The 13335-nt window shown below is 36.9% G+C and overlaps 1 protein-coding gene and 1 pseudogene across 1 annotated transcript in view; one reads left to right on the forward strand and one right to left on the reverse strand.

The window, feature by feature from the left end:
• Nucleotides 1-13335, reverse strand: part of ZSWIM5 (zinc finger SWIM-type containing 5) — a 218529-nt gene that overhangs the window by 151823 nt on the left and 53371 nt on the right. The gene's annotated exons all lie outside the window — the stretch shown is intronic.
• Nucleotides 1-13335, forward strand: part of LOC132001528 (large ribosomal subunit protein eL43-like) — a 37573-nt pseudogene that overhangs the window by 879 nt on the left and 23359 nt on the right.

Raw genomic sequence — 13335 nt, forward strand, 5'->3', positions numbered from 1 at the left:
GACTTGTATGGAAATAGCCTATACTTACACAAGCATAAGGTGAGTGATATTTAATAAAAAATTAATAATGTGTTGGTTTTCTTACTGTTTTAAAACTACTTTCAAGATTAACATACAGTATAAAACATCTCCCTCCACCCCCTCCAAATTGGGGAAACTGTATCACCTATCATCACAGGTAACTGTTTTTTTTTTTTTTTTAAGATTTTATTTATTTATTTGACAGAAAGATCACAAGTAGGCAGAGCAGCAGGCAGAGAGAGGGGGGAAGCAGGCTCCCTGCTGAGCAGAAAGTCCAATGCGGAGCTCGATCCCGGGACCCTGAGACCATGACCTGAGTGGAAGGAAGAGGCTTAACCCACTGAGTCACTCAGGCGACCCTGGTAACTGGTTTTTTAAAAAATGTAACAATGGGGCACCTGGGTGGCTCAGTCCTAATATAGGATATAATACATATATAAGATATATGTTAATCAGCTATTTATATTATCAGTAAGGCCTGCAGTCAACAGTAGGCTATTAGTAGTCAAGTTTTAGAAAAGTCAAAAGCTTTAAGTGGATATTTGTGCAGAGGTTGGTGGTACCCCTAACCCTCAGGTTGTTGAAAGATCAACTGTAATTGTCAAATCACTATGTTGTATACCTGAAACTAATAATATACTATTATATGGCAACTATACTTCAACTAAATATGAAAAAAAAACACATAATGGGAAAATCTCCAAACTTTTTAAGAATTTGAAAACAGAATAGAGAAAAATCATTCAAGCCAAAAGCTGGCTCTCTAGAAAATTAATAAAAAAGATAAATCTCTACCAAGACTGGCAGAAAAAAAGAGAAGACACAAATTACCAATTTTAGGAATGAAAGGGGTAATACCACTACAGACCATGTAGACATTAAAAGGATTATGAAGAATAGAGATAAAACTACACACACAAATCCAATAAACTGGATTAAATGAATCTCTCAAAAGCTCAAACTACCAAAACTCACCAGACATTAAAATAGGTAATCTAAATAGTTCCATATTTATTAAAGAAATTAAATGTGCAGTTAAAAATTCTTCTGGGGGCACCTGGGTGGATCAGTCAGTTAAGCAGCTGCCTAGATTTCAGCTCAGGTGATGATCTCACAATTCTGAGAACAAGCCCCAACACGGGCCCTGTGCTGAGCATGGAGACTGCCTAAGATTCTCCCTCTCTCTCCCTCTGCCCCCTATTCCTCACCCCCACCCAAAAAATAAATAAATAAAATTCTTCTGAAAAATGAATCTCCCAAGAACAGATGGTTTCACAGGCAAAATCTTCCAAACATTTAAAGAAAAAAATAATGCCAGTTTTATATAATTTCTTCCAGAAAAGAGAAGTAGAAGAAACAATTCCAAGTTCTTGTTATGAGGCCAGCACTCCCCTGGTACTAAAACCAGACAAAAACAGATAAACAAAATAAGGAAAGAGAAGGAAAAGAAGGAGAGAAGAAAACAAGAGGCTAATATTCCTCATGATCACAAACACAAGAATTCTCATCAAAGTGTCTGCATACTGAATCCAGAATAACACACGACGACAAAGTTGGCTTTGTCCTACAAATGTGAAGCTGGCTCAATATTTGAAAATCAATCTATGTAATCTACCATATTAATGATCTATATATTAAAATATGATCCTATGAACAGATACAGAAAAAACATCTTGACAAAATATTAACATCCATTTGTGATTTTAAAAAATAAGTTAAAAAGAAACTCTTAGGACTCAAGAGTTTGAGTGGCTCAGCTGGTTAAGAGTCTGCCTTTAGGAGCGCCTGGGTGGCTCAGTTGTTAAGCATCTGCCTTCAGCTTAGGGTCATGATCCCAGGGTCCTGGGATGGAGCCCCGCATGTCATCGGGCTCCATGTTTGGCAGGAACCCTGCTTCTCCCTTTCCCACTCCCTCTGCTTGTATTCCCTCTCTTGCTGTCTCTCTCTCTCTCTGTCAAATAGATAAATAAAAATTTTTTAAAAAAAAAGAAAAGAAAAGAAGAAGAAGTCTGCCTTCAGCTCAGGTCATGATCCCCAGGTCCTGAAATTGAATCCCACTCAGGCTCCTTGCTCAGTGAGTAGCCTGCTTCTCTCTCTGCCTGCCACTGCCCCTGCTTGTGCTCTCTCTCTGACAAATAAATAAAATCTTTTTTAAAAATGGGAAAGAAAAGTTACAAAAAATACTCTTAGCAAACTAGGAATAGAAGGAAATTTCCTCAACCTGATAAAAGGTATTATCTACAGAAACTCTCCAGCCAATATCATCCTAGCTGATCAAGGATTCAATGCCTTCCCTAAGACCCAGAATAAAGCAAGTATACACTTTCACCACTGCTACTCAGTATCATCCTGGAAATCTTAGCTGGTGCCACATGGCAAGAAAAAGTAATATAAGGCCTACATATTGAAAAGGAGGAAATACAATTATCACTTCTCAAAGATTACACGACTGTCTATATAGAAAGTCCCAAGGAATATACAAAAATCTCCTAGAACTAATAACTGCATATAGCAAGGAGTTGGTTACAGGTGAACATACATAATTAAATATTTCCTTATACTAGCAATGTATAAATGGAAACTGAAATTTTTAAAAATAACCAATTATAAAAACTTCAAAAAAGGAAAAATATATAAATATGAGTCTAACAAAACATATACAGGATCTATATGCTGGAAATTACAAAAGAGTGATGAAGAAATTCAAAAAGACATACCCATAAATAGACATACCTATTCTATTCATAGACAGAAGACTCAACATAGAAAAGACTTCAATTTTCCCAAAATTGATATATAGGTTTAATATAATACCAGTCAAATTCAGCAGAAATTTGTTTTAATTTAGACAATCCAATTCTAAAAGGAACCAGAAAAGCCAAAATAATTCTGAAAGATAATAAAGTTAGAAAAATCAAACTAACTGATTTGAAGACTTACTATAAATAGAGTGCCTGGGTGGCTCAGTCAGTTAAGTGTCTGCTTCAGCTCAGGTCCTTATCCCAGAGTCTTGGGACTGAGTTCCACATCAGGTTCCTTGCTCAGTGGGGAATCTACTTCTCCCTCTCCCTTTGCCCCTCCCCTCTGCTCATGCGTGTGCATGCTCTCTCTCTCCCCCTCTCTAATAGATAAAACCTTAAAAAAAAAAAAAAAGACTTCCTATAAATACAGTAATCAAGACAGCAAGGTAATGGGATAAACCTATAAATCAATGAAACAGAACAGAGAATCTGGAAATAGATCCACGCAAATACAGTCAATTGAATTTTGACAAATATGCGAAAGGAATTCAATGAAATAAGAATAGTATTTTCGGGGCATCTGGGTGGCTCAGTGGGTCAAAGCCTCTGCCTTCAGCTCAGGTCATGATCCCAGGGTCCTGGAATCGAGCCCCACATTGGGCTCTCTGCTCAGCAGGGACCCTGCTTCCCTCTCTCTCTCTGCCTGCCTCTCAGCCTACTTGTGATCTCTGTCTGTCAAATAAATAAATAAAATCTTAAAAAAAAAAGAATAGTATTTTCAACATACAGGGTTAGATACTGAACATCTATATGAAAGAAAAAAAATAAAGAATATTGACCTAAACTTCACTTTTTGTACAAAAAATAATTCAAAATGGATTATAGACTAAATGTAAAATGTGGAAGTATAAAATTTTTAGAATGAAATATTAAAAATCTTTGTGACCTGGAGTTACACAGAGAGTTTTTAGACATGTCACCAAAAGCACAATACATAAAAAGAAACCAATAAGTTGGATTTCATTAATGTTAAAAAAAAATTCTCTGTTGTGGGGGCCTGGGTGGCTCAATGGGTTAAAGCCTCTGCCTTCGGCTCAGGTCAGGATCCCAGGGTCCTGGGATTGAGCCCTGCATCGGGTTCTCTGCTCAGCAGGGAGCCTGCTTCCCTTCCTCTCTCTCTGCCTGCCTCTCTGCCTAATTGTGATCTCTGTCTGTCAAATAAATAAAAATCTTTAAAAAAAAAAAATCTTTGGTCTACCAAAGATGTCACTAAAAAGATGCAAAAACAAGACACAGAGAGGGAGAAAATATTTGCAAAACACATATCCAACAAAGGACCTACATGCAGAATACATAATGAACTCTCAAAACCACAATGAAAAAACAACTCAATTCAAAAATAGGCAAAAGATTTGGATACCTCTCTAAGAAAATATGCAAATAGCAAGTAACCACAAGTAAAGATGCTGACTTTATTAGCCCTTAGGGAAATATAAATTAAAACTATGATGAGATATTACCACATACTAATGAGAATGGATAAAATTTAAAAATATTAACAATACTAAGTGCTGGTGAGGATATATAACAAGTGGGACTTTCATGTGTTGATGGTGGGAATGCCAAATGGTACAGGCACTCTGGAAAAGTATTTTGCAGTTTCTTACAAAGCTAAATATATACTTAATGTATTACTGAGCAGTCCTCCTCCTGGAATTTCTCCCTAGGGAAATGAAAACCTGGTTATCAACATATATAACAGTTCTGCTCATAATTGCCAAAAACAACGCAAACTGGAAACAACCTAAATGTCCTTTAACAGGCAAATGGATAAACAAATTGTGGTATATCCACACAAACGATACTAGTCAGCAATAAGAAGAAACAAACAATAGATACATGTAACATTTCAGAGAAAATACATTATGTTGAATAAAAGAAGCCAGTCTAGAAAGGTTACACACCGCATAATGTTCTCAAAAAGACAAAATTATAATGATGGAGAACAGTAGTTCCAGGTGACTTCTAAGTTGTGATTATACAAGGGATAACATGAAGGATGCTTTGGAGGTGATGGAATTGTTCTATATCTTGATTATGGTACCAGTTACACAAATCTATTTACATGTTAAAATTCACAGAACTGTGCATCAAAAGAAAAACAGCCACCTTTTTTACTGTGATATTTTCTAAAAAAAGTTTTAAGTTAAGGGGAAAAAGAGAAGAGTAAAGTAAAGTCAGTAAAAGTTAAGAGGAAAAAGAGAAGAGTAAAGTAAGTGAAAGAGACTAAGAAGTAGGTGCCAGTGAGGTAAGAAAAAAAGTAAAAGAACATCATATCCTGGAAACCTTGTGAAGCAAATAAATCAAGGATGAGGGAGTGATCAAACACTACTACTGATAGCAGTTATCAGTACCACTGACAGTGCAATTAGACAAGGACTAAGAAATGCCAATTAGCAATGTGGAGGTCATTGGTGACTTCAATGAGGACAGATCAGGAATAGTATAGTTAACACTGGCGGAAATGGGTTTAAGAGAAAATAGGAGGAGAGAAACTAGGAATTAACAAGTAGAGAAAACTCTTAAAGCTTTGCTATAGTTAATAAAGAAATAGAACAATAGCTGACAGAAGTTAACAGAGTTTAAAAAAGATATTTTTAAGAGGCAAGAAATAAAAGTATGTTTAACCGATAATGTGAACATCCAACAAAGAATGAAGTCGATGATGCAGTCCAAATTATTCTGCATACCGCTTTTCTTATTTTAGTTAACATATAATGTATTATTCACCCCAGGGGTACAGGACTGTGAATCATCAGGCTTACACATTTCACAGCACTCACCATAGCACAATCCCTCCCCAATGTCCATAACCTAGCCACCCTATCTCTACCCTTCAACCCCCAGCAGCCCTCAGTCTGTTTCACGAAATAACGAGTCTCTTATGGTTTGTCTCCCTCCCAATCCCATCTTGTTTCATTTTTTCCTTCCCTATCCCCCACAACCCTCCCACCCTGCCTCTCAAATTCCTCCTATCAGAGAAATCATGATAATTGTCTTTCTCTGATTGACTTATTTCGCTCAGCATAATACCCTCTAGTTCCATCCAAGTCACTGAAAATGGCAATATTTCATTTCTCTTGATGGCTGCATGGTAGTCCATTGGCATACAGCTTTTCTAATAAGCACTTACACTATTAATTTTGTACACACACCCACATACCATATGGTAACCAAAAAGTCTGGAAACACAGGCAAATATACCTGTCATCAAGGACTTCTTCAATTTTTTTTTTTAAGATTTTATTAATTTATTTGACAGAGAGAGAGAAATCACAAGTAGGCAGAGAGGCGGGGTGGGGGTGGGGGTGGAGCAGGCTTCCTGCTGAGCAGAGAGCTCAATGTGGGGATCGATCCCAGGACCTTGAGATCATGACCTGAGCCGAAGGCAGAAGCTTTAACCCACTGAGCCACCCAAGCGCCCCAAGGACTTCTTCGATTTTAAATATACATAAAAATATCTATTTCCAGACTTCATGGGCATTACATACTCTTACATACTCATACTTACATACTCATACTGACTATAAGCTCCCTAAGGACAGCTATTATGTCTTACTTATCTCCGTAGTCCTTGTAGCTAGGGGAGTATATGGAACAGTCAGAATTCAATTAAAAATATTTGCTAAATGGATAAAGTATGTAATCAGTCAGTCAGACTTAAAAAAAAAAAAAAGGGAATTAGCTCTACTGGCCAGCCCTATTATAAATCAACTTACTTTCCCTTGAATATCTGATATAGCCCAAATTAATTCCCTGATTTCTCTGCCCACTCCTGACCCACAATATGATCATCTTTGGTCTTACACCACCCAATTTCTGGTATTAACGATCAACCTTGCTGAATTGTTTGTTCTGAGTTTCCACTGCTGTAATATAGAGTCCTTGGGCATAAATGAAAAGTTTTGGATAAGACGATGTCTTTTTTTAATTAATAAAGGTTTTATTACCTTTAATTTAAAAAGATGAACATTACCAACTTCAGAAAGAGTTAAATATACCTAAAACCCTAAATTCTGTGAGAAATCCTAATTTAAAACGTGGCCAGGGGCGCCTGGATGTCTCAGTGGGTTAAAGCCTCTGCCTTGGGCTCAGGTCATGATCTCAGGGTCTGGGATCAAGTCCTCCATCAGGCTTTCTGCTCAGCAGGGAGCCTGCTTCCCTTCCTCTCTCTCTGCCTGCCTCTCTGCCTACTTGAGACCTCTGTCTGTCTAATAAATAAATAAAATCTTTTAAAAAATAAAAATTAAAAAAATGGCTAAACTTTTTATGTAAATACCGGCCAGTTTAGATGAAATGTCACATTGAAGAAATAATCTTCCTATATAAAGCCCACTCCAATTACTACAAAGAAAAGAGGATAAAAAAAAAAAAAAAAAAAAAAATATATATATATATATATATATATATATATATATATATATATATATAGCAACTTGCCAGCTTCACTACTAAATGTACAATTACCATCATAGGAAAGGTCTCTGCTTTGCAGAACTCTATGTGCATTCAAAATAGTTCCAAGAAAGGCCTCTAATCTGTTCCATTGTTAGTCAAGTGGTTTATACATGCAGAAAAAGAGAAAGGAAAATCAGTTAGATGTATATAATACGGAAAGAAAAAAATGGGGACAGAAAAAAATCACCTTAACAACTCTTACTTTTCTCCTTTCCAAAAATCCCTTCTTATTATTACCCTTTTCTCATTCCTCCCTCCCTAAAGGGAGGGGGGGGGGACCAGGACCCTTGCCAAACCCCACAAAAACCCTTAGGCCTCTCTCAGGCATGCAAATGTAATTTTCTACCCAGACAACACACTCCCTTTTTAATGAACTCCAAAAACAATCTGTGAATGCCCACAGAAGAGAAAAGAGGAAAATTGCAATGAAAGAAAATACAAACAGAGAGATGTGGGGGAGGGTCAAGATGGATATGGCAAGTCCAGAGTTTAAATAGACATAAAAGATAATGAAGGTGAAGGGACTGTAATCAAACAAAATGGTCTGCAGGCTGTCATTTCATACAAATTAGAGTCAGAGAAATATATGAATATTCACTTGAATAAAAAATCATTCATTATAGGAGTAGTCCTTCAAGTAAAAAGATCTCTGTCAAGGCCTAATGTGATGTCACTCTTTGTTCCATTTTATAATTTAAAAACAAAAACCAAAAAAAAAGGTATATAAATAAAAAAGAGAAAAAATGATTTTACATATGCACCCACCTCTGAAACAGTCAAGAGCAGGAGCAAGTTTCTTCATGATATGACCAAATAGTATGTCAAAATTAGATATTCAAAGAATGTTAATAAATGACAAGAGACACTTCAGTCAGTCACATGATTCAGGATCCCTCCAGATGCACATTATGATTCAGCTTTGAACAGTAAACAGAGTAGGCCACAGGGTAGGGTGGGAAGACTTGAAGAAAAACACAATGCAGGAAAGGTCGTCAAAATGAAAACTGTCTTCTTGCCTTGCAATTTGAAGAGAAGTTTTATTGAAAAAAAAAAAAAACAGCTTTAAACCAATTTGGCTGAAATAATTACAACATTTTACAATCCAACCTCTTAATGATGAATAGAATTCTTCTCCCTGCTTAAGGATCAAATTGGTTGGGCTCTACACTTGTCTGGCACCATGCTGTGGGCTATTTCCTTTAATATATAACCAATCAAAGATGTATTCAGCCTTTTGTGAGATCCAAAGCTTTGATAACTGCATATTCTAGAGCATATGAAGTTTCTCTAAAAGGAGCAGACAAAGCTATATACAGTGATAGCCTCCCTTGGACAGCTAATGTTCAGTGGCCCCTCCTTTCTCAAAGGTAGACACTGAAACCTTTTATGATACACCAAATAGACACTTTTAATACTTACAATACTTGTTCTATAATATTTATATTAGCTTTTTCTCCTGTCACTTTGTACCAGCATACCACAAGATCATAGCTGCTTAGGAGAGTGACAAAAGCAAACCAACTCTTCAAAATACCTAAGCGTTAAAAACGCAGTAATCTAGAAGTACTAACTGAAAGATAATAATACTACCTTATCAGACTTAATGATAAATGCCATCAACTGAATATACAATTTAGCATAGATCTTTATGGGGTTACTATGCCAACATACAGTATATATAAACCCTATACCACACCATTAAATTTATGATTTATAGGTGAAAGTAATGTTACATATTGGTACACATTATATAGTATTATCTACGTAAGTATAAGACTGAACATATAAACTTTTAAGATCTTTACAACAAAATTCACTAAGGTAACCAACTTAAATCAAAGATGTAAGCTGAAAGAACATACATTAATAATATTACATGAGTTCAATCTTCCTTTCATTTATCAGTGACAGGTGCATCACCCAGGACACCCACATGGGAGTACAGAACACAAATTATCTTGAAAAATTGCATGTTTTTTTTTTTAAAGGTTTTATTTATTTGAGAGAAAGAAAGCACACAAGCAGGGGAGTGGCAGGCAGAGAGGGGAGAGAAGCAGGCTGACTGCTAACCTGGGAGCCTGATGTGGGGTTCGATCCCAGGACTCCAGGATTATGACCCAAGCCAAAAGCAGCCGCCTAACCAACTGAGACACCCAGGTGCCCCCAAAAATCACATGTATTATTGTAATAAATCTATTTAAAGTTTATTACATTTTTTTACAAAACAATATTCTGTCCATTTCCCCCCTTAAAATCATGTGAAAGGGGCACCTGGATGGCTCAGTTGTTAAGCATCTGCCTTAGGCTCAGGTCATGATCCCAGGGTCCTGGGATCGAGCCCCGCATCTGGGAGGAGGCCTGCTTCTTCCACTCCCCCTCCCCCTGCTTATGTTCCCTTTCTCACTGTGTGTCTCTCTCTGTCAAATAAATGAATAAAATCTGTAAAAAATAATCATGTAAAAACACAAATTAATGATATTTTTAGACTACGATAAAAAAAAAAAAAGCGGCTATAAAGAAACTCATTAAAAAATGTTTGGGTTGGGGCACCTGGGTGGCTCAGTCCATTAAGCATCTGCTTTTTGCTCAGGTCATGATCCCAGGGCCCTGGGATCAAGCCCTGCCTGGGGCTCCCTGCCTGCTTCTCCCTTTCCTTCTGTCATTCCCCCCAGTTGTGCTCTTGGGCTCTATCTCTCTGTCACATAAGTAAATAAAATCTTAAAAAACTGGAATATTTTTTTAAAGATTTATTTCTTTATTCCACAGAGAGAGAGAGAGCACATACACGAGCTAGTGGGGGGGGATGGGGGAGCAGAGGGGAAGGGGAAGAGAGTCCAAAGCAGACTCCACACTTGAGTGCAGACCCCAATGCAGGGCTCGATCCCACGACCCAAACTGAAACCGAGAGTTGGACACTTAACTGACTATGCCACCCAGGTGCCCCTCATTAAAAGACATTTAACATCATTGATAATTAAGAAGATGTAAATCAAAACCACAGTGTTCACACCCCCTATAATGGCCATAATCAAAACAACAGAAAATAAGGAGTGTTGACAACAATGTAAAGAAAGAGAAACATTTTTACATTGCTGGTTAGAATATAAAATGGTGCAGCCAGTGTAGAAAACAATTTGGCAGCTCCTTTAAAAGTTGAACACAAAATTACCATATGACCCAGTAACTACACTCCTAGGTATATGTCCAATAAAAATAAAAATATATGACCACCCAGAAATTTGTATACAAATATTTATAGAAGCGTTATTCATAACAGCCAAAGGGTAGAAATAACCTAATATTCAGCAGCTGATGAATGGATAATAAAATTGTGGTATGTCCATACAATGGAATATTATTCAATCATAAAATAAAAGGTATGATGCTACAACTTGGGTAAACTTGAAAATATTAAGAGAAAGAAGCCAGACACAAAAGGTCACATATGGGATGATTCATTTACATGAAATACCCAGAATAAGCAAATCCATAGATACAAAGCAGATTAGAGGGTTCCAGAGAATAGGAATGATAATTTAATAAATACACGGTATTCTCCTTTGGTGATAAAGAAGTATTATAATATGAGAAAGGCAGTGGTGCACAAGTCTGTGAATGTATCAAATTCCCGTTAAGTTGTATACTTTCAAACAATTGTGTTGAGGTGCCTGAGTGGCTCAGTGGGTTAAGCCTCTGCCTTCGACTCAGGTCATGATCTCACAGTCCTGGAATCAAGCTCTGCATTGGGCTCTCCACTCGGCAGGGAGCCTGCTTCCCTCCACCCTCCTCTGCCTGCTTCTGCCTACTTGTGATCTGTCAAATAAATAAATAAAATCTTTAAAAATAAATAAATAAGTAATAAAATGATTGTGCTGTATGAATTTCATCTTAATAAAAATAAGTAAAAGTTTTTATATTTTTAAAAGTTAGGACAAAATGGTATAAAAATGTAATACACTTTATGCTCTAGGAGGAAAAAGAGAGAAAGTGGAAAGTAAAATAAGATCATTAACTATGGTAAAGGTAACACTGAAATTCAAAGGGTATTTAAAACCGACAAACCACAGGGGTGCCTGGTTGGCTCAGTCAGTGGAGCATGTGACTCTAGATCTCAGGGTTGTGGGGGGTTCAAGCCCCACATTGGTTGTAGAGATTATTTCAAATAAAGTCTTTAAGAAGACAAACAAATGGCTAACAAACACATGAAAAAAACGTTCAGCATCAGGGAAATTCAAATCAAAACCACATTGAGATACTACCTTACACCAGTCCGAATGACAAAAATTGACAAGCAAGAAACAACAAATGTTGGAGAGGTTGTAGAGAAAAGGGAATCCTCCTATACTGTCGGTGGGAATGCAAGTTGGTCCAGCCACTTTGGAAAACAGTGTGGAGGTTCCTCAAAAAATTAAAATAGAGCTACCTTATGACCTAGCAATTGCATTACTGGGTGTTTACCCCAAAGATAGAGATGTAATGAAAAGAAGGGCCACATGCACCCCAATGCTCATAGCAATAATGTCCACAACAGTCAAACTGTGGACGAGCGGAGATGCCCTTCAACATACAAATGGATAAAGAAGATGTGGTCCATACATACAATGGAATATTTTACTCAGCCATCAGAAAGGATGAATACCCAACATTTGCATCAACATGGATCAAACTGCAGAACATTATGCTAAGTAAACTAACCCAAGCAGAGAAAGATAATTATCATATGGTTTTACTCCTCTGTGGAACATAGGTATAGTATGGAGTACATTAGGAGAAGGAAGGGAAAAATGAAGAGTGGGGGAATCAGAGGGGAAGACAAACCATGAGAGACTATGAACTCTGGGAAACAAACTAAAGGTTTCACAGGGAAGGGGGATGGGGATTTGGGTAGTCCTGGTGGTCAGTATTAAGGAGGGCACATATTACATGGAGCACTAGGTGTTATATGCAAACAATAAATCATGGGACATTATATCAAAAATTAATGATGTACTGTATGGTTACTAACATAACATAATAAATATAAAAACTAAAAAATAAACTAAAAACAATAAAGTCTTTTAAAAAATTAAAAAACTGACAAACCAAAAAGTAGAAGACTAAGTTAAAACAACATTGTAGGCATGATAAAAAGTATAAATATACAGGGGCTCCTGGGTGGCTCAGTGGGTTAAAGCCTCTGCCTTTGGCTCAGGTCATGGTCTCAGGGTCCTGGGATTGAGTCCCGCATCGGGCTCTCTGCTCAGCAGGGAGCCTGCTTCTCCTGCCTCTCTCTCTGCTTACTTGTGATCTCTCTCTCTGTTAAATAAACAAAAATCTTTTAAAAAAAAAGTATAAATATAACGATAACCACTAGAATATAAAAAAACAGACATTTTCACATGCCAGAAATCTTAACAGAACAAAGGCATAGAAAAAAGAAAAGCTCCCAGTATATAATACAGCAAATTAAAACATAAATAATAATACAATAGCTTTGAGATCAAATGTGTCAGTAACATCAGTAAGTGGAAATGGGCTCAATATATATGAAAAATCCACAGCAAATATCATTCTCAGTGGGGAAAAACTGAAAACTTTTCCCCTAAGGTCAGGAACATGGCAGGGATGTCCACTATCACCAGTGCTGTTCGACACAGTACCTGAAGTCTGAGCCTCAGAAATCACACAACAAAAAGAAGTAAAAGGCATGTGAATCAACAAAGAAGTCAAACTCTCACTTTTTGCAGATGACAGGATACTCTATGTGGAAAACCCAAAAGACTCCCCAAATTGCTGGAACTCAAACAGGAATTTAGCAAAGTGGCAGGATATAAAATTGATGCACAGAAATCAGCTACATTTCTATACACTAACAATGAGACAGAAGAAAGAGAAATTAAGGAGTTGATCTCATTTACAACTGTACCCAAAACCATAAGATATGCAGGAATAAACCTAAGGAAAGAGGCAAAGGATATGTATTTAGAAAACTACAGAATACTCAGAAAAGAAACTGAGGAAGACATAGAGAAATGGAAAAATGTTCCATGCTCGTGGATTGGAAGAACAAATATTG

The sequence above is a fragment of the Mustela nigripes genome, chromosome 14 (genome assembly GCF_022355385.1).
Source record: "Mustela nigripes isolate SB6536 chromosome 14, MUSNIG.SB6536, whole genome shotgun sequence".
NCBI classification, from domain to species: Eukaryota; Metazoa; Chordata; class Mammalia; order Carnivora; family Mustelidae; genus Mustela; species Mustela nigripes.